Source organism: Caretta caretta, chromosome 11, assembly GCF_965140235.1.
Source record: "Caretta caretta isolate rCarCar2 chromosome 11, rCarCar1.hap1, whole genome shotgun sequence".
NCBI lineage: Eukaryota > Metazoa > Chordata > Testudines > Cheloniidae > Caretta > Caretta caretta.
This window is the reverse complement of record NC_134216.1, coordinates 54,050,646-54,070,531: the sequence shown is the minus strand read 5'-3', so window position 1 is coordinate 54,070,531 and position 19,886 is coordinate 54,050,646.

The following is a 19,886-nucleotide window of genomic DNA, read 5'->3' as shown; positions in this document are numbered from 1 at the left end:
AGAGAGAAGGTCTTTCCAGAACTGAGTTAAGCCTACACCTGCTCTGACCATGTTACATGTGTCTGTGGATCTATACTGGAGAGGGCTTTAGTCTCCTGGTCTGCCAATCCAGCATATTTCACAAGCACTACAATTCACTTTAATATCTTCCAAATGAATTTAGGTACATTTTAATAGTAGTTACTAGAAGAAAGATTAGAGTTACATTTTATGGGCACAATCCCTTTAGGAGTAAATATGGGGCAGAATGTATCTGCACTACCTACAGATCATAAGGTACTTCTACATTCCATGGTACTATCTTTTTATATTCTGAGGCAAACTTAAGATAGCTCTTTCCCTGACTTCCTAAATTTCAATTGGACCCTGACTCCTAATTTAGTTCTTCCCTGTCTCACCTGCCTGCGTGTGCTGCTAAAGACACCAAGCCCACACAGGAGAGGTGCTGGCAGGTCCCATGATCTGCCAAGAGCTTCTCACTCTGACCTGGAGAAAGTGCTGCTGAACACAAAACATGGAAAGAGAGAGAGGCCATAATGACTGATTGCGTTTTGTCACCAAGAATTCTTTGAAGTTGCTCATTAATCTGTTATACAAATCTGTCATGTTAACGTCCAGCTCTAGAATACGAATAACACTCTGGGCTTTGAATAGGGAGGATGCTGGACTTTTAAAGGTAACTCTCCCACCTAGCTCTTTATTATATATGTTGAGTTAAGTGGTTTAGTGTAAAATATATTATAGGGATGTTGCAATTATCCCAAAACCAAGTGTGTTAAATCCAGAAACTCAGAGTAAAGGTTAAACTTAAATGAAAACCAAACACATTCACTAATGGAAATGCACAGTTAGAGCACCCAAACAACCTTCACTCTGGCCTGCGTTGACACCATGCAATAATCATATGATTATGATTAAGTCATTTAAGTGTTTGTGATCCTATATTAGGTTAAACTGATTTGTAGAGACATTAATTCCCCCGTCCCCCTGTTGTGTCACTAGAGGGCAAAGTAAAGGTTGTTTGAGTGCCTTAACTGTGCAAAAGTCAGCTCAACCTTAACTCTGCACAAGCACTTCTTCCCACATATGTAATATAAAAAATAAAATAGCGCATTAACTCCACTGATGTCAATGAGCTTTGGATCAGGCCCATAGTTTTTACATTTATAAAGTGCTTTGGGATACTTTTAGATGGAAGGCACTGAAATAATATGGGATTTGGTAATCATCATCATAAGACATTTCAGGAACTGTTATAAGCTAAAGGAAATGGTTACACTTGACTGGAACCACTGACATTTCACTCTTGGAAAGAAATCAAAAGCTATCTGATAGATACTGTAGAGCACCAGCCCCCGACAGTATGAAATTGTATGACTTTCTCTCTCGTGCCACTATCCAGCTCCAAAGACAGCAGGTGAGATGTTTTAATCCTATTACTATAAAAGGGAATGCCAAATATTTCTTGCTTTTTTGATGAGCACGTACCTTGGAATATAAAGTGTATAACATCTTGAACATCTTGCATATAAAGGACCAGCTGTTCCGTTTAAAGACAAGTCTGTCTTGGTTTTTGTGTGTGTTTCCTTTTCCCTTTCACAGTCATGTGCATCCTTTCTTTATGTTGCCTTAGCCAAATAACATACAACTCTCACAGTAAACAAAGCATTTATAATTCTTTCTTGTGATCTGGTATTGTTGCATTCCTTCATGAAATTACTCAGTTAAGGATAAACAAGGCAGCATCTTGACAGGGTCAAATTCTCAGTGGAATGAGGGATTTGCAACCCGTCAGATCTCAAAATTCTGGGCCTCATCCATTTGGCTTCCAGGAAAGAAGTCTGATTAACAAGAGGCGAGGAGAATGAATCAGAGAAGTCATAATACAGTATGTCTCACTAAAGCTAAATTGAGAAGAATGTGTGTTCTATTACCGCAGAGGTAAGGCGGGAAAAAGGAACTTGTCAATCTGATCTGTATAATCAGTAAAACTTCAGTATATCTTGTCATTTTGTCAAGATTTATCTTTCATTTTTTCAGAGTTTTAGGTTCTGTTTTCTTTTCAGATCAGACTCTTTCAACTGACATACTTTATACATGGAAACCCTGGTGAACAGGAAAGAATGCTCCCGGTGCTAAATATAAATCAGCAAGTTACAAGATAGCATTGCCAGGCACTTCAGGACTGTAGAAACACAAAAAAAGAAGTTAGGTATTAAGTTTAATAAGCATACTTGGCTCTTCTATAGAGTATACTATATTCAAAGCGTTTCATAGACACTAGCAAATTGATCTTCGCAATACCCCTGCCAGGAAGGGAGGTAAGTAATATTATCCATATACATAAGGAAATGCAGAGACTAGTGACCTGATTTTCGGAAATACTGAGGACCCACAACTTCCATAGCTCACCTCTGAAAATGAGGCCATGGCTGGCCTTCTCAAGATTTCTCACCAAGACCACGGCAGAGTCAGAGGCATGTATCTGTCCCCTCAGGGTAGGAATGGAGCTACACTGATTTACACCAGCTAAGGATTTGGTTCCTAGATGTGTAAAAAGCATGTGAATTTACTACAGACAAGCCAATTCGAAGCCATACTTCCTCAGAAATCAAATATTGCTCCAGCATCTGCTTAAAAAGAGATGAGTGAATCAATTCTCCAAAATCCTTATGTTCTGATAGCAACAAGTGGTCAGGGCCCCATGTACGCTTTGATTCCACAGTAGCACAACCCTCACCCCTTCTGGAATCCAAGCTTTCACTTCTTGTGGCTGCAAAGAAAATCTTCCAAACATGAGGCCAGGCCAAACCAATGAAACAATGTCTGCCTGAGTTTGAAACGAGGCTCTGAGAAGGGTGAATTGCTACTATTCATCTTACTGGATCATACTGCAAGACTGGGATCTGAGATTGTAAGTTTTCTGTGGTTTGTGTGATGGTTCTCTTTGTACAGGGAAATAAAAGGGTTGCACCGTAGAGGTATAATACTATCATTCCCCTTTCCAATGTGAGGGAGACTCATCAAAGGCTTTGGAGGTGCTCCTCTTCTAACCACCAACCCATGTAAGGTGTGAGCGGTATAGAAAGATTCCATGAGGGCTTACGTATCCCCTGAGAAGCAGTTATGCTGACACTCCAGAGCCTGGACTAAGAAGGATTCCTCCCCTAAAGGCCCCAGTCCATGTCAGGTGCTCTGTTGTGCTGAAGTTTGACTTCTTAGGCCCCAATTCTGCAATGTTTTATGTAAAGGCAGACTCCTGTGCTTGTGCACAGCCTCTTCAGCAGGGCTCCAATGGGAGGAGCAGGCCTCCCATATGCAAAATTTGCAGGATCAGGGCCCCATACAAATTTCTTAAGGACGACAAAACACCTTAAACATTAAATCGCAAACCTGAGGCAAAGAGTTAATTGCTAGTTTGTTATGAAGCCCTCCTTCATAGCGTACTACATGGCAGTAATATAATCTGCTTACAAAGAGGGCATATTTTTGCCAGTAAGGCAATTTATTTACAATAACAGACATATCAATCTGATGGTAATTACAAAATGCAACTGGAAAATTAAAATAAGTACCTCAGAGGCACTTGTAGAAGAAATTTTCCAATAGAAACATACTGGAAAAATACAATATATATTGTTTCTGTCCACAGCCTAGATTAGTTGCCACATTAACGTATGCTAATGTACGTTTATGCACTCCTGCTAATCACATCCAGTGCCCTTCTGAAGTAAATACAGTCTCATTCCATTCCATCCAATACTGCTACACAAAACATAGCACTAATCAAGCAAGTTATCAGGGTAATTAGGGAATAGAAATCACTGGGGGCATCATGCATTATGATTTGTCTGCTTTATTTTTAAAAGCCGGAAATGCAAATGGCTAATAAATTTAGTTAGTGATAACTTTGGTTTTTATTTGATGTTTAAATTAGTATGAGACTAGCACCCGGGTGGCATATATTGTTAGAAATTGCTTGCTTGCTGCTTCGCTTTTTCTTGCTTAATGTGGTGTTGAAGCACCTAATCTTATTCCCTTGCCAAAAAGACAAGAATGAGACTTCTGTTATGTCACATGCTGTCCTAGAGCCAGATGCTCCCCTCTGCCTTGCAACGCAAAGGAGCAGGAAAGCAGGTGCAGTGTGCTTTGTGACCTACTCTCCGCCCCCTCACCCCCCAAGAACATAACATAGCTAGATATCCCCGAGCTCTGGGGGTCCCACGAAGAAGGCATGCTGTGAAGCACGATGCCCTGTCTACTTAGTGTATTTTCAGCAGGAAATCTCTGTAAGGCGTTAGGGAACGATCCAGAGCCCCTTGAATTCACTGGGAATCTTTCCACTGACTTCAGTGAACTTTTGGATCAGATCCTTAATGCTTTTCATTGTAGCATTATCTCCCACTGCGCAGCTTCTAACCCCCTGGGAGGTGCTGGGACCACAGTGACGGGGAGCGTATGTTCAAATACTATAATAAAATTCCTCAGCCTGGGTGAATTGTAAGGATGACAGTAGCACAGCTGATTTTTGCCCCACAGGATTAAAACTGAATGATCCACTTATGTGTTTAATGATTTGTTTCATGTTTATTTGCCTGAGGTATCCATGATTGGCTGGAAAACTAACTTGAAACCTGAAGTGGTCTTTGTGTTTAATTTATTATCTCTGGAAGTGCTCAATATAAAAGCAATTTTAAATAATTTCATCTGAGAGGAGAGAGAATTATTTGTTCTGGAAACCAGTGACCCAGCTGAAAATGAAGATGACAACACACAGATTTAGACAAGAATGAAGGCTAAGCAGTGAAGTATTTAGTACCTTTTAATTTTTCCAGCTAGTTTAAATTCAAATTTCTTCAGGCTCTTTAGAAACAGTCTATACATCAGACCAGGTCTGTGCAAAGATATGGTAGAAAGATGTTGATTTAAATCTTCCATTTTTATAGGAAGATTAATTTGGGTCGAAGGAGGACAGTATAAAATAATATTGTGAGGGTTTGTGGAATTCTTTTTAATTAATGTTTCCAGAATCTGGATTCCTGAGGTGAAATTCCATTATTTAGACAAATAGTAAATTGGAAATTCAGAAGACCCCAGCACCGAGTGAGTTGCTGTGACAGATTTTCAATTTTTTGAAAATTATATTCAGTGACTTAAGCAACAGACAATAGTGTTTTTTTTTTAAAAAAAAAAAGTACAACACTGAATAGTGGAACTGTTTTAGAAAACATAGGATAGTTTGTAGTGGTTGTCTAGGAGAAAATGAATATCTTTGTTACTGGCTTTCAAAGGTTTTAAAAAATTAATAAACACAATTTTATAATTTTACTAGCTAAGGATGTGATACTGTAAACCCTTACTCAAGTGTGGAGTCCATTGATTTCAATGGGGATGACTCATGTGAGTAAGGACTAGTCACCTCAGTACGGGACTGAAGGACTGAACCCACTGGTGGTACTACTTTGTAATACAGAAGAAATTCATATTTCTCAATGTGGGCACTTTTCAATTTTAAAGGAGAATTTAAAGCCAGATCCCCACCAGATGCAAACTAGTAGCTCCACTAAAATCAGTGAGCTAGAGTCTCTCCTTGAGGCCTGACACAACTCTAAACGGCTGACAGACGGATTTTAAATTATGCAGCAGGTTTAAGATCTTTAATGGGCTGCATGCCCGTGACAGGTTGCTATGCAAAGTATAGCCTCATGCCTGACTCTAACACGCGTGCGCACACACACACCCCTTCTCCCTTGACATGTGCCCTACAACAGGAGAGAAGGGTTGGAGGAGCAGCACATCTGCACCAGCAGGGCGAGGACTTTCAACAGGAGAATTCTTCATTGTCCAATGCAGCCAGTCTCCAGCCCCTTTCTGCCTCCTGGGTGGGGCTGGGAATTGCTTAGAAAATCCAACTCAGCAGAGCTTTAGTGACTTACGCCTGCTGAGGATGTGGCCTCTAGAAGGAATGGTGCTCGAAACAGTACTGGAAAATGAAGCAATCCGCCCACAGGACAGCAGCAAGCCCTTTCTCAGGGCAAACTCCCAGTAGGCCTAAGATGGCAGTTTAGTCTCTGTATTCACTCAGTTCCTGGAGTCTGTACTGCCTCTTGATGGCAGGATTGTTTCTTATATATTAATTATCTTTGAAGATGTTAATGCACCCAGAAACTTGTGTGAAGGGGTCACCTTTGTGCATATTGACGTAAAATATAAGTATAAAGGCTGGATGACTGCTGCTGAGGGAAAAAAATCCCTACATATTTGCTCATATGTCGAACAAATTTGCTTCTGAATTCAAATTTGCCCTTTTGTGTTTACTTTCCATAAGTGATCAGAGTTTTAAAAGCTTGTGTACAGTGAATTTTCAGTGACACACTGGAGTACTCACACCATAAGTGGTACATTTTTAAGTAAGATGGGCGCATAGGAAGCCCCTTAATAGAGCCCTGGAACAAAGGCTGTTAAGCGAGCAAACAACAATCTGAGCCACGGTATTTGCAACACAAGAGTTAAGAGTTTTACTTATCCAATTAGGTAATAAAAACAATAGCATGTGACTTATAATCATTTACAGCTTGAGTCTGAATGTCTAGTGGTAAATATTTGTAGTGAACAGTTCTTGATCCCTCCAAAGTGGGGGGAGTGAGGTTTCTTCTTAAAATGTGAGTAATTTCAAATAATGACTACATCTTCCCTCCCCACCCCCACCCCCACCATAGATCTGCATGTAGAACAGGCTAAATTTAAAGTTAATTTATTTTCTCTGAATTGTTTGCTTATCCCTCAGTAATATAAGCCAAGTGCAGGACTACTTTTTTATTTGGGTTCACAAAAATATCTCACCAAATATCCAGGCCTAAGAGCTCGGCAAAAAGAATAATTGTTAAAGGGTACACAAATGGGTGCAGTCAATGGTAATTTATCTGCTCTCCACACACATCATGACTAGCACATCCCAAAAATATCAACTGTCATCCTATTGATTGCAACCAGATAGTCCCAGGGAATAGGAGAAGTTATCAATCAAAATACGGTTCTCCTCGAGAAATGCCAGTGACTAGACCTGGTCAAAGTTATTCATTACAAATAAATTATCTGACAAATTTGACCTTTTTTCTGTTCTTGGCCTGGTCCTGATTTCTGCAAATTATATGTACTTGTTCATTTGTATTTGCCAAAGTGTTTGAACAGTGCTCGGTCTTTGACCACAAAGGATTGTGGTGTGTATATATAGAACTGTTGACCGTTTTGTGGGTCATAGACCAAGAAAAGCTCAGACTGGCCAGTTTAGAATAAGAAGGAAGATTAAAAGCTGTATCCAGGGAGATGGATGGGAATCCCCAAGCTGAAATTTGTCTTGGGAATTAGTGGGAATCTGGTAGGGAGCAGGTACTACAAAATAGAGGCAATCTAAGTTGCATTTTCAGGCCCTAATATTGCTCTATTCTACCTTTGTTTCAATTCTGTGTTTAGAAACACAGATTATTTGAATAACTGGTTATTTAGAAAGAATGTTTACACTTTTCTAAAAACACTGTTCAGAAGGAAAAAGCAAAGAAAACCCCTGGAGACTGCTTTTTACCAGTAGTACGGTATTGAAATGAATCACCAGTCATACTGTAAAAGGGACAGTGATCTGTTAAAGCAGGAGTAGGAGTCCAGTGTTTCCTGCAGATGTATGTATAATTCAAATTAACTCAATTCTTTTCTATACATATTTAAAGGAAGATTTTGGCGATAAACAGAGTTATCTTTCAAGAGTCAGGAAAATTGTTAAATAAAGTTGATATGGGAACATTTACATTAGGCAGCAGAATTTATACATTATTGGTCTAATGGATATCAGGGTATAAGTAGACATATATATCTTTATTTTAGGAAGGTTGTAAACATGGTCCCACATGACATGACATTCTCATAAGCAAGCTGGGGAATTGTGGCCTAGATAAAATTACTGTGGGTGCACAACTGGTTGAAAGATCATGGTCAAAAAGTAGTTTTATAAATGGTTCCCTCTCAGACTGGGAGGATGTATCCACTAAATCCCACAGGGTCTGTCCAAAGTCTAGTACTATTGAGTATTTTCATTAATGTTTTGGATAATGGAGCAGCATGTATGCTTATAAAATTTGTGGATGACAACCAGCTGGGAGGGGTTTCAAACACTTTTGGAAGACAAGATTATATATCAAAATGTCCTTGATAAATCTGGAGATTTGGTCTGAAATCAACAAGATGACATTCAAGACAAGGGCATAGTACTACACAGAGGAAGGAAAAATCAAATTCACAGGTACAAAATGGGGAATAACTGTCTAGGTGGTAGTACCGCTGAAAAGGATCTGGGAGTTATAGTGGATCACAAAGGGCATATGAGCCAACAATGTGATGGACTTGCAGAAAAGGAAAATATTCTTAATAGGAGTGTAGTATGTAAGACACAAGAGGTAACTCTTTTGCTCTATTCACTATTGGTGAGGCCTCAGCTGAAGTAGTGTGTCCAGTTATGGGCATCACATTTTCAGAAAGCTGTGGGTAAACTGAAGAGAGTCCAGAGGAGAGCAACAAAAATGATAGAAGGACTATAAGGAAAGGTTTAAAAACTGGGTATGTTTAGTCTTGAGACAAGAAGACAGAAGGGTGACCTGATAATCTTCAGATATGTTAAGAGCTGTTATAAAGAGGACTGTGGTCAATTGTTTTTCACGTCGACTGAAGATACTGCAGATTAAGTCCCTTACTTCTTGTCCTAAGGGAGTTTTAGGTTAGATAATATGCAAAACTTTCTAACTATAAGAATAGTTAGGCACTGAAATAGGTTACCAAGAGAGGTTGTATAATCCCCATCACTGGAGGTTTTAAAGAAAACCTTGGACAAATACCTGTCAGAGATGGTTTAGATATAGCTGATCCTGCCTCAGCCTGGGGGAATGACTCTCAAGGTCCCTTCTAGTCCTATGTTTCTATGATTCTGTGATTACAGCTCAGGTTCGGTAGGCCACCTGTATTCAGCAAAGCACTTAAGCAGGTGCTTAAACTAAGTATCTTAAGTGCTTTGCTGAATAGCAATCAACTTCAGCATGTGCTTTAAGGCTCCAGTTCAACAGAGCACTTAAGCACATGCTTAATTTCAATAACTAGCAATGCAATCGATAATAATGACTAAGCACTCAAAGTACTTGTTCTTAGTTAAACCATGCAGGCATAGAAAAGGAAATTTCCCCACAACCCGTTCTTTGCATGCTACAGTAAGGACCGTAGACTGTTAAGCGATTCCACCACTGAAAGAAATGAATTTCCACTTCAATAAAAACATGTCCAGACCGTTTACACATCTGAATCTGCTCCAACCGTGCAGCAACAGAAGTGTTTTCATGCACATTTTTCCCTGTAGTTGTCTGTGGCAGCAGGCCAGTTCATATTCCATTCTTAATAAAAAGTTTTTTTTTTTTAAATTGTCACACACACCTTTAAAAACCTCCTCTTAATAGTGAAATGGAATGTACAAAATAACATATACAGCCACCAAGGATTTCATGGTGGTTCGTTATGCAGCACAGCACGTCCACTTGAAACTTTAGAGCCAAGGCAAAGTTAGAACACTAAATCCTCTTGCTTTGAAAAACATGGGACCCAGCTTTTTGAGCTTGAAGAGAAACATCTTTAGCTGGTATGATTCCATCCAGTAGAGATCTGTCACATGTGCGTATGTACACACACGTCTCCAGAACAAAATGCTAGCCCCACTGAAGTCACTGGCAAAACTCCCATTGACTTCACTGCGGCTGGGATTTCATTTGCAGAATTCATTACAATAGTTTCAGTTCACTTCCCTCCTCAGATACTGAAGTTTGTACAAATGGGTTAGAATTTCTCTAAGTACCATTCCTTTAAGGTTTTAAGGAGTTGTTAAAGAGATTTTTTTGGAATAATTTGAACAGAGTGATTCTAATATATTTCTCCCACTCCAGAAACTTTGAATATTTTCTGGTGTATCCATTATGAAGTGATGCTAACTTTGAATGACTTGCTGCATCATGTCCCATTACATCATGAAAAAAGAAATGGAGCCCATCAAAAATTTAAAAATGTCTTCTGATCAAGCTGTCACTACCACTTTTGACAGCAGCTGTGTTTTCCAGGTTTCAGAGTAGCAGCCATGTTAGTCTGTACTCGCAAAAAGAAAAGGAGGACTTGTGGCACCTTCGAGACTAACAAATTTGTTTGAGCATAAGCTTTCGTGAGCTACAGCTCACTTCATCGGATGCACTCAGTGGAAAATACAGTGGGGAGATTTATATACATAGAGATCATGAAACGATGGGTGTTATCATACACACTGTAAGGAGAGTGATCACTTAAGGTGAGCTATTACCAGCAGGAGAGCGGGGGGAGGGGGGGAAACCTTTTGTAGTGATAATCAAGGTGGGCCATTTCCAGCAGTTGACAAGAAAGTCTGAGGAACAGTGGGGGATGGAGGGGGATAAACATGGGGAAATAGTTTTACTTTGTGTAATGACCCATCCACTCCCAGTCTCTATCCAAGCCTAAGTTAATTGTATCCAGTTTGCAAATTAATTCCAATTCAGCAGTCTCTCTTTGGAGTCTGGTTTTGAAGCTTTTTGTTGAAGTATTGCAGCTTTTACATCTGTAATTGAGTGACCAGAGAGATTGACGTGCTCTCCAATTGGTTTCTGAATGTTATAATTCTTGACGTCTGATTTGTGTCCATTTATTCTTTTACGTAGAGACTGTCCAGTTTGACCAAGGTACATGGCAGAGGGGCATTGCTGGCACATGAGGGCATATATCACATTGGTAGATGTGCAGGTGAACGAGCCTCTGATATTGTGACTGATGTGATTAGGCCCTATGATGGTGTCCCCTGAATAGATATGTGGACACAGTTGGCAACGGGCTTTCTTGCAAGGATAGGTTCCTGGGTTAGTGGTTCTGTTGTGTGGTGTGAGGTTGGTGGTGAGTATTTGCTTCAGGTTGGGGGGCTGTCTGTAAGCAAGGACTGGCCTGTCTCCCAAGATCTTTGAGAGTGATGGGTCATCCTTCAGGATAGGTTGTAGATCCTTGATGATGCGTAGGAGAGGTTTTAGTTGGGGGCTGAAGGTGATGGCTAGTGGTGTAGGATTCACACAAGGTTTATGTGCTTGGCAACATTCAGGGCACACCCGGAGTGTTGTGCTGGACCTGTGCACACACAGCTCCTTTCAAGGGCATCAACCTTAGAATCTCGCCCAGATGTCATGAACCGTGGGAAGCCTCCCAGGACTGGGCTCAAGGCCCGCGAGCAAGGAATGCGGTAGATAGAAATTGGTAAATAAGAATGTTAAACAAAGCCAGTGTATTCCTTTTATCTGTTGGAGAATGTAATGCGCGGGGGGAGAGAAAGAATAAAGGGGGAAGGTGGAAAGCTGACAGGGAGAAGCCTGTTAGCAGACCAGCCGTTTGCTTGCTAAAAGCTGTGTTCTGTCTTGTCACTGAACCGCCACATAGTGGCGTTCTGTTATTTTCTTTGTTGGGCCTGTCCTGTAGTAGGTGACTTCTGGGTACTCTTCTGGCTCTGTCAATCTGTTTCTTCACTTCCGCAGGTGGGTATTGTAGTTGTAAGAATGCTTGATAGAGATCTTGTAGGTGTTTGTCTCTGTCTGAGGGGTTGGAGCAAATGTGGTTGTATCGTAGAGCTTGGCTGTAGACAATGGATCGTGTGGTGTGGACTGGATTCCAAACTGTCATAAACTGTACATCTTTTAAACCTGGCTCTTTGTTTTGGTTGTATTTTTGTCCCTGATACACAATTATAGGAGGCCTGAAAAAAATCTCTTTTAGATTTGTTCCAGAAAGACTTTGCCTCAGATTCTCCCCTGCATTTCATGGCACTAAAACTTTCATAGCTGATCACAAAAAGACTACAGCAACATAGAACATAGTCTGCATAAAGGATCCTCCATCTCAACCCTCTGGACTAGGGGAAAAAAGGTGATGTGAGTAGGTCCTCACTGTGCCCTTGCAATATCCCAGGACCCAACCAGGCCATCTGAGGCCACTAGTAGATGTCATAAATTAGAGCAGCTTGCCATTCCCCTTTCCCCACTCTTTGTCTATCTTGTCTATTTAAACTGTAAGCTCTTTGGGGCAGGGTCCATCTACTACTCTGGCCAAGCACGATGGGGCTCCATTCTTGGTAGGCCTTTAGACACCAACATAACACACATGTTAAATAATAAGAGGGATTGGATGCTGTGGGGGGAAACAAACAATAGAAAGGGATAAGTGGAGTCAAGAGAGCATGGAGGAAGAGGAAATGTGACATGTAAAAGGAAACATGTTCAGACAATATGTAGGAAGAGTGAGCTGCAATGACCAAAAGTAATTAAACCTATTTGTGGGCAGCAGTAGATCTGAGCTGGGGCAAAGGGCGAAACCAGAGGCCAGATTCCTGGCATAGACTAAGTTCCCATAGGCCACCTCAGTAGTGGAAAGGGGACTTAGAGCTGCCCTAAATGGGCAACTAGTAAGTGTCCTAACATTGGGGCAGCCAGTGGTGTAAAGCTCGCAGCATAGGAGATATTTTGGGATGACAGAGGCTGGGCTGGGCTGACCATATTAGGTGGTGGACATTAGAGCAGCCTGTGACTGCCCTAGCATATGAGTGGTCTTCCCCAGTGCTAGGACTGGGGAAAAGAGAGAGCTGTCACTTTAGCACTGAGCATGTAAGGATCAAGTCCCTGGTTTCCTTTTGCCTTTCAAGCATTTTATTGGGACCAGGAAAGAAGAACCAAGTGTCTTTGTGTGTGTATAATTAACTCAGTGCTGGAAACTCTTTACAAAATAGTTCCATTAGCCCTCTCTACCCCTTCCCGTCACACTATTACTGCATTAGTGCCTACTTAGGTAGGGAGGGAACTGGGTCCAAAAGAAGGCATGTTGAACATCCTGTACAAATGCTAAAGAAGTGGTTTCCCTGCAATGAAACCAGCTGAAAGCTGTTGCAGTGGCTTCCTTTAGTCATGTGACTCTTAGCTCAAGATACTGTGTCTGACTCCTTTTGCTCCTTGACATGAGGACTAGTCATTTCCCCACCAAATCCTAACCCCTCACATGGATGGGTCACCAAACCTCTTAGTGGATATGGGAAAACAGGCAAAAGTCTTTGATAAAGTCTCTCCTAAGAGGCTCTTAAAGAAACTGGTAGTCACGAGGTAAGAGGCAAAATGGTTTAGAAACTCTTTAAGAGACTGGACATAGAGACTAGAAATGGTCAGTAGTCCGTGTGGAAGGAGGTTAATAAGGTCATTCATTCCTCAAGGTTATGTGCTAAGATGGTTATTTAATGCATTCATCAATGATCTGGAGAAAGGGATGAGCAGTGAGGTGGAAAGAAGTTTGACTGAACACAAGCCAGGCACTAACTCCTGGAGTGAGGAAGAAACTTCTCCCACTAGAATGATATTAATGTGATTAGTTAACAAGTTAAAGCTAAATGGGAGAATGAATTATTTACAAGTGACTGGACCTGATATTGAACTGGAAAACATGTGGGGCCAGCCACTAACTGGCTTTTTTTTTTGGGGGGGGGGGGTGCTCTGGGGAAGGAGGCTATGGGCCCTGTTTAAGTAAACAGACTGCTCCCAACATGTATTCACAGGGGAGCATGCTGTCCCATAGGATGTGAGGCAGAGGCAAGGCCATGCCCCAGGTCCTGAAGAGTGGGCTGGACACATGTAGGGCAGCAGCATCCTTTAGGGGCTGGGGAGCTTAGGAAGAGAGTCTGTTGTCCGTACCGGCCTCTGGGTTCCTACATCTTACTTTTCTTCTCAGATCTTTGCAAAACAAGCACGATCGAACTCCCAAGAGGATGCTAAAGGACAGTGGAGATACCAGTTCCAGGCATATTATATTTGATTGGTTGGAAAAAAAATTGACAAACTATTTTTCTGGTTGAAAAATGCCATTTTGTCTATGCAGAAATGTTTCACAGAAACGTATTTGTTTTGACAAAGTGGCATTTTTTTTAAACCAGAGAAAAAGGTTTGTTGAAATGTTTCTGGCCTGTTCTACCTTCCCTTTTCCTAGCTATACTTAGAGGCCATTTGTTCCCCATTTCTCTCTGTCAAGCTTGGGAAAGTACAACTGAATCGGGATCTGCATGTGCAACTACTGTGCTGTCCCACAGTGAATTACACTAAAAACAACTACAACGAAAACCCCTCCAGAAAAGAACAGTAAGGTTCAAAGTGAAGTACTTCAATGTTAGGAAATACCAGTATTATGGTTTCTTGCACAAAGTTAATTCAGCCTCCTTGTACATACTGTGACAGAGTCGAGCCAGATGGCTAGAAGGCAGATATATTAGCCCCAGGTTAAGTAGGTCCCTTTTCCCTGGGTTAGGTAACAGGGAAGTTTCCAGAACAATCAGGAACTTTCTGGAAACAATTAAGGCAGACAGGCTGATTAGAACACCTGCAGCCAATCAAGAAGCTGCTAGAATCAATTAAGGCAGGCTAATCAGGGCACCTGGGTTTAAAAAGGAGTTCACTTCAGTTTGTGGTGCGTGTGTAAGGAGCTGGGAGCAAGAGGCACTAGGAGCTGAGAGTGGGAACGCGGACTGTTGGAGGACTGAGGAGTACAAGACACCAGGAGGAAGATCCTGTGGTGAGGATAAAGAAGGTGTTGGGAGGAGGCCATGGGGAAGTAGCCCAGGGAGTTGTAGCTGTTGCACAGCTGTTCCAGGAGGCACTCTAGACAGCTACATTCCACAGGCCCTGGGCTGGAACCTGGAGTAGAGGGCGGGCCCGGGTTCCTCCCAACTCCTGATCAGACACAGGAGCAGTTGAGCTGGACTGTGGGTTCATGAAAACAGCCAAACTGAGGGCTGCTGTGAATCTCCGAGGCGAGCAAATCCGCCAATAAGCACAAGACCCACCAAGGTAGAGGAGGAACTTTGTCACAGTATGCATTATGATACAGTCTTTAATTTACATGATTGCATTGTATTTTTTCCACAGAACCTCTGCCTTGCTCTGCCAGTGGGTTTCACAGGTACTTGCTGACAGCAGAGGAATGCTAAGACTCAGAAATCTTGAGTTCTCTTCCAGGCTGTATGGACATATCTACACCGCAATGAAACAGCCCTGACTGGCCTGTGCCAGCTGACTCTGGCTTGCAGTGCTCGGGCTAAGGGGCTATTTCATTGCAATGTAGATTTCTGGGCTCACGCTGTAGGCTGGGCTCTAGGGTCCGGAGGTCTCAGGCCCTTATAAGTTATAAGCAACTGAAAACTGGATCCTATAAAGGGAAAGGTCAGGCAACTTAAATAATCAGGGGTGCTAGATGCTCCAGCTGTAGAATTCCCCTGGCTTTGGTCAGAGAGAAACATCTGCAATTAAATCCTTCAGACCTAACAGAGTACAGCATCTAACTATAAAGCCTGAGCATTCCCCAAATACCTAATTAATACTTTTAATTACATGTATTTTATGTATTTCTTTAACATGGAAGCTAACTTGCTTTCTTCCAATGCCAGAGTGTGGGAGTGAATTGAGTGAGTCCATGTGCTCTGCAAGACAAAGAGTGACAATTTAAGTGAGGCTGAGAGGCAATTCCTAGCTGTGAGTGCTGGACAGGAATTAGACCTGAGTTCTCTACCCAGCTCAGCCATGGATTGATTTTGTGATGTGGGCAAGTCGCCTCACTTCTGTGGCTCTGTTTCTCCATCTGCAAAACAGGATAAGCCATCACAGGAGGGTTATGTGACTTTAATTTGTTTTTATAGCATTTTGTGTTTCTGAGATGAGCAGGGCTATACAAACATAAAGTATTATTAGTAGGTAATATTACTAATCCTAAATTGATGGGTGATTAAGTGTGAATTAAATGGTAAAATTAAGTATAAATGACTGGAGATCATTCTCAATGAGGAAGAAGTAGAATTAAATAAGTGGGAATAGATACACAAGTAGAGAAGATAGCGGGTGCCACAGATTCTGTAATTTCAAGATTTCTGTCATTTAGTTTATGCTTAGTAACCAATTCTTATTCATTTGTCTGGAAAGCAAAAGCTTTAAATAAATACTCTCAGAATTCTGTACAGCATTTCACTGCTTGTGTGTCTGCCTGAGGTGAATGCAATAGGGAAAGAGATGTGAGATAAATAAAAGGATATTGAAATGTCAGCGATGACAAAGTATGATCTGATTCAAGTGTTGGACTCTTTACATAGGGTGAAAAAGTGAATCTGTGTGTGAAAAGTGACTTGCCCATAAAAATCTATCTTGTTCCAAAAGTCTATTATGGAAAATAACTTCCTCCCTTGCTTCATGCCTCTGGAGGTGAAATTGATCCAAAGCAACCCATTTTGGTTACAGAGAACTTATTCTATTTCATGCAAATCAGAGAAAGTTACAACTAGTCACACGATAGAAAGTTTGCTAGAAATGCAAATTGATACACCAAATCTACCAAGGAACAAGCCTTCTATAAGTCTTTGCTGATTAATCTGATCCCTTACTTCTACAATTAGGAATTAGTCCAGGGTGTCAATGAGTCAGAAGTCTGCCAAATGTATTCTGTATGATGTGCACTATTTAACTGGGAATTGTGTAGGTGCAAACCTTTGTGTTCATGAGCAATATGACATTACTTTTTTTATTTTTAGGTTTGTGTCTTTTGCACTGAAGTCTCTTATTTAGCTTTTACAAAGACTGATGGCTGCTATAATCCTTATTTGCTTTAAGCTTTCTCCATGTACTCTAGTTATTTGTTGCTGGGCGGGAGGTTACAGGTTTCTTGCATGTAGTTTTGGAATTGCAGACTAATCAAACCAGGATCCTAAGCAGGAAGCCGCATGGCATCCCAGATATCTACAATAAATAAAACAAAGTAAAAGGGAAGAAAAAAATATATTATTTCAAGTGGCAAATGCCATAGGTAATCTAGAAAACAAGGAGCATAAACCTAAAAGCTTCTTCGGGTTTTTCACAGTGAGTTGAACTGTAATGGGATCAATTACAGTTGCCTGCCTGAGTCAGATGAAACTTTGTTTACAGTCTATGAAATGTACAGGGGAAGCCTTGAATGCTTGAGGTTTTGGTTTTTGTTCTTCCCCTAACATCTTAATAGACATTATCTATCAGATTAGCAAGGACTGAAAGAGATTTCCAATGTTTCAGTGCAAGCAAAAAAAACTCTTTTTCAACAGGCAAAGAGTAATAGGCACATTTTCAGAGTGAAGAATCTATTTAACATTTCAGACTTTAAAAGACTGGGAATGTTGCTCTTCAGGACTGGAATTGTAACTAAAAGCTGCTTCTGGTCGTGAAGATGCAAAGCAAACAAAAATGACAGACTCACAAAGTTCAAACAGCTGTGTGTACCTGCAAAACAGGCATTGCAGTGTGTATTTGATAAAGATATGCAGCCAAAAATCTAGATTTGGAAGGAATATTTCCTCTAAATAGTTCAGCAAAAGGAGAATGAGATCCATCTTTTTATTCTGAATAAACACAGTTGTCTCTTCTGTCTCCCTGGTTGGTCTAATTCTGTGAACTGTATGTTTGAAGGCCAGAAATTGTCCATATATAGAAAAGTAAGGCATCCAGTGCTGGCTCTACTAACTAAGAAGCTTCTGTCTGTATCAATTTTACCAGGGCTGAAGACATGTTTTGAGTAGGTACACGCTAGAGGTTGGATATTTCAATTACAGAACATCGCTTCTTGCCAAAGCTCACCATAGCAGCTGTCTCATTTCCTAATACAGTCAAGAATTTTCCCTGACGTTTGAATTTTCATCATGAAAATATTCTTTCACAAATATAGAGGCAAACTGAATTAGTTTGGATCCACCTGCCACTCTGTGAGGATGAGACTGGGTCTGAGCTTTCCATATGACATGGAAATTTTACGCATGGTGTAGCTGTTAGTTCTCCTAGCGTGGTCATTGGGGCTGTTGTTTTTAGGTCGGGGACTATTTTGCATTTTCTGATGTTCTCAGGAGACTTTTTTGTGCTTGACTTGATGTGTGAGGAGAAGCAGGTGCACTAAGTAAGAAGACACTGGCATGGCCTCTAGCACTTTATTTATGAGAGCATCCTTTATCTCCGTCTCTCTACAGTAGAAGTGTGGTGGCAAATCTGTCTTCGAAAAGTGGATGAAGCAACGTTGCAAACACATTTTTCTTCCCATAACCTATTTATCCTTCTACATTCCTCACACTACCCGTTTATTCAAGTCTAAGGGAAGTTTAGAAATAAGGTTTTCTACCAGTGTAATTTCAATGGCACTTCCATTTTTGCTTCAGATTAGTGCTGTGTGTACAAGCATGATGTGTTGATAGAAACACCATCCTTTACTACACAAATGGTGTTATTTAATGCAATGAAACCAGGGCAGAGACTTGCGGGGGAGGAGTGGGGGGAGATCAGCCTCTTCTAACAACACAACACCATCAGGTGAGCAATCATTTTCAAAATCCTATTTTAGGCTCAATGCAGTTTCTAGTAGATAGCTGTCCACCTCAGGATAAATAGCTGCACAATAAAGACCCTCTTATTGCCAGTCCTAGCAGAAAGGTCCGATACTAAATATATGTGGAAACACAAGTATAACATACTTTGTAGTTGCATATTGCCTTCTCTCTGAGGATCTGAAAGCAATTTGCAAACATGAAGTATGCTTCCAAATGGTCCTGGGGGAGTAAGTTTTTAAAAATGAGAAAACTGAAGCACAGAACAGTGAAGTGACTTGTCTGTGGTCTCACACAGTCTGGGACAGAGCAGGGAATAGAATCCAGATCTTGTGACTCCCAGTCCTGTGTTTTAATCACAAGAACATCCTCCCCCATGCCCTGATTTTGCCCTAGTTGCTTGCTTTGAAGGACATTGTGGGAAAGCTTGCACTGCTGTCGATTCTGCTGTATTTGATCTATGGATATAGAGAGGATTGCAGCCTCTAGGGCTGTCAATTAGTCACCTTCCATCAGCAATAAAAATCCATTCAATTTTGTTTTTAACCCAAAATAAAACAAGCCTCCTTTTATTAGAGAGAGAATTTTGCCTAAGTACCTAAATCCCTAGTCACGCAATGTCTCTGAGGAAACATAGTAAATGGGAGAAGCAAGTAATGATTGGGGGAATAGCTAGAAATCAGAATTCACTGAAATAAGGGTGTGTCTGAGCTCATCCAGCTCTGTATTTTGGGTCTCACCCTGTTCCCATTGAAATCAGTGGCATAACTGCCACTTACTTCAAAGGGAGCAGATCTAATGCTACAGAGCAGTCTGTTTGCTGGGGCTACATGTTTTAGAGAGGGAAAGATTGGAAACCTGCCCAATATGCTGTCAGTGGCATGTAATTGACTATTTGACCATTGCTCCACATACCGCTAAGGATGGGAACATAAGGTCCTTAGTTTGCTTTAGGTCAAGCATTATTTTTCCATGCACAGTTTCATAAAGTTGTGAAATAGCCTTTCCGAGACAAATGTGCTAAAAGCAGCACAGTAACTGGGATCAGCTGCAGCCATGAATTTTATGAATGGTTTGCTGGAAAGCACATTAAATGGTAACATCAGTCCAAATATGAGGTCTGCATTGTTCCTGTTCCAGGCCTGCAGATGGGTAATTCACAATCTAAGTGGTTTTCATGGCCAACGTTACAAGAAGTCTTGTTTGCCTTGGACCAGCTTCCTTGGGCTGCAAAAAATCTTGTCTTGTTTTTCAGAAAGTTTTTATTCCCATTCCAGAAAAAAGAAAAAAAAGCAGCCGGAGTTGCTGAAGCAAAAAAAAAAAAAAAAAACCCGGAGCAGCCAAGCCACAATATCAGGACAAATGACGTCCCGACTGTGCATCGGTCGGGACGTGGGACAAAGACCTAAAA